At 44.6% G+C, this 3,159-nt stretch overlaps 1 long non-coding RNA gene across 1 annotated transcript; it reads left to right on the top strand.

Annotated features, from left to right (window-relative positions):
• Positions 1-1,614: 1,614 nt before the first annotated feature.
• On the top strand, positions 1,615-2,628 carry LOC117463939 (uncharacterized). The gene is made up of 3 exons (XR_004553986.2): positions 1,615-1,862; positions 2,251-2,312; positions 2,446-2,628. It is a non-coding gene; the product is annotated as an uncharacterized lncRNA (long non-coding RNA).
• The last annotated feature ends 531 nt before the right edge of the window (positions 2,629-3,159 follow it).

Raw genomic sequence — 3,159 nt, 5'->3', positions numbered from 1 at the left:
CAACAGCAGCACCCACAACTGCTGCAACAACAGCAGCACCCACAACTGCTGCAACAACAACAACAACAGCAGCACCCACAACTGCTGCAACAACAACAGCAGCACCCACAACTGCTGCAACAACAGCAGCACCCACAACTGCTGCAACAACAACAACAGCAGCACCTACAACTGCTGCAACAACAACAGCAGCACCCACAACTGCTGCAACAACAGCAGCACCCACAACTGCTGCAACAACAGCAGCACCCACAACTGCTGCAACAACAGCAGCACCCACAACTGCTGCAACAACAACAACAGCAGCACCCACAACTGCTGCAACAACAACAACAGCAGCACCCACAACTGCTGCAACAACAACAACAGCAGCACCCACAACTGCTGCAACAACAACAACAACAACAACAACAGCAGCACCTACAACTGCTGCAACAACAACAGCAGCAGCACCCACAACTGCTGCAACAACAACAACAGCAGCACCTACAACTGCTGCAACAACAACAGCAGCAGCACCCACAACTGCTGCAACAACAACAACAGCAGCACCCACAACTGCTGCAACAACAACAACAGCAGCACCTACAACTGCTGCAACAACAACAACAGCAGCACCTACAACTGCTGGAACAACAACAGCAGCACCCACAACTGCTGCAACAACAACAACAGCAGCACCCACAACTGCTGCAACAACAACAGCAGCACCCACAACTGCTGCAACAACAACAGCAGCACCCACAACTGCTGCAACAACAACAACAGCAGCACCCACAACTGCTGCAACAACAACAACAACAACATCAGCACCCACAACTGCTGCAACAACAACAGCAGCAGCACCCACAACTGCTGCAACAACAACAGCAGCACCCACAACTGCTGCAACAACAACAACAGCAGCACCCACAACTGCTGCAACAACAACAACAGCAGCACCCACAACTGCTGCAACAACAACAGCAGCACCCACAACTGCTGCAACAACAACAACAGCAGCACCTACAACTGCTGCAACAACAACAACAACAACAGCAGCACCTACAACTGCTGCAACAACAACAACAGCAGCACCTACAACTGCTGCAACAACAACAACAACAGCAGCACCCACAACTGCTGCAACAACAACAACAGCAGCACCTACAACTGCTGCAACAACAACAACAGCAGCACCTACAACTGCTGCAACAACAACAACAGCAGCACCTACAACTGCTGCAACAACAACAGCAGCACCCACAACTGCTGCAACAACAACAACAGCAGCACCCACAACTGCTGCAACAACAACAACAACAGCAGCACCTACAACTGCTGCAACAACAACAACAGCAGCACCTACAACTGCTGCAACAACAACAACAGCAGCACCCACAACTGCTGCAACAACAACAACAGCAACACCCACAACTGCTGCAACAACAACAACAGCAGCACCCACAACTGCTGCAACAACAACAACAGCAGCACCTACAACTGCTGCAACAACAACAACAGCAGCACCTACAACTGCTGCAACAACAACAACAGCAGCACCCACAACTGCTGCAACAACAACAACAGCAGCACCCACAACTGCTGCAACAACAACAACAGCAGCACCTACAACTGCTGCAACAACAACAACAGCAGCACCTACAACTGCTGCAACAACAACAGCAGCACCTACAACTGCTGCAACAACAACAACAACAACAACGACTCCTACAACCACCATAACGACAGCTACTACAATTGCTGAAGCAGTCACAATAAGGCAGTTGACTTTCAGATCTGTTGGAGAGACATTTACAACCGATTTGCAGAATAGATTATCTGCAGCGTTTATAGCACGAGCCTCACTAATAGAGACAACGGTAAGTCCATAGGGTGAAGCCGAGCGAAATCTAAGCATCCTAATTAACTGGAAATGTTTTACTAAACGTATTAGTATTTCCTGCAATAAGCCATCTTTTCTTTTAATTTGTAGATTAAATCTCCTTTAACAAACACATTAGGTGACATAGTCAAATTACTATATCCTGTGTTATGAGATAAAATGTATCTTCAAACTTAAATGAAATGATAAGTTTCAGATATATTTAACATGTAAGTGTTGGTGCTTCTTATACTGAATAGAAGATGCTGGATTGTTCATTGTTGTACTATTGGATGGTGTTTGTTGGTGCAAATTAAAAACCACAATTACAAAAGTCAATGGCAAATAAAATAAATGTACATAATTTATTTGCTTGTTTTTTGCAGCTTAACCCTATTTACCAACAACAATTTTCTTCATTCCGCTCCTTGACGGTGATTTTGTTCAGGTAATTTATTTATGTTATTATAATGTACTGCAATCTGTGAATTCATGATAATAATATTTTTAACACAATTGTAATAATTACAATTCATTTATAATGATTAAGAATATATATTTCTCTTCAATTTTATTTGCAGTAATGGATCAATCGTCAACAACATGAATATTGGATTTGCATCCACATCAGTTCCTAATGCGACTCAAATTGGAAACATTTTGGCTGATGCAGCTTCAAACATCACAGCCTTCAACATTGAACCTGCCTCAATTTTGTTGGATGGCGCACGTAAGTTATTTGAAATACTACCTTACCAAAAAAACACAACCTAAAAGAGATATTTCAAGCAATATATTTTGTTTTTCTTTTGTCATCATTTACACAACTCCTGCATCTACAACTGCTGCAACAACAACAACAACAACTCCTGCACCCACAACTGCTGCAACAACAACAACTCCTGCACCCACAACTGCTGCAACAACAACTCCTGCACCTACAACTGCTGCAACAACAACAACAGCACCTACAACTTCTGCAACAACAACAACTCCTGCACCCACAACTGCTGCAACAACAACAACAACAGCAGCACCTACAACTGCTGCAACAACAACAACAACTCCTGCACCCACAACTGCTGCAATAACAACAACAACAGCAGAACCTACAACTGCTGCAACAACAACTCCTGCACCTACAACTGCTGCAACAACAACAACAACAGCAACAACTGCTGCTGCAACAACAACAACAGCAGCACCCACAACTGCTGCAACAACAACAGCACCCACAACTGCTGCAACAACAACATCAGCACCCACAACTGCTGCAACAACAGCAGCACCCACAA

This window comes from Pseudochaenichthys georgianus, chromosome 18 (genome assembly GCF_902827115.2).
Source record: "Pseudochaenichthys georgianus chromosome 18, fPseGeo1.2, whole genome shotgun sequence".
Taxonomy (NCBI): domain Eukaryota; kingdom Metazoa; phylum Chordata; class Actinopteri; order Perciformes; family Channichthyidae; genus Pseudochaenichthys; species Pseudochaenichthys georgianus.
This window is presented reverse-complemented; position numbering and strand designations above follow the sequence as displayed.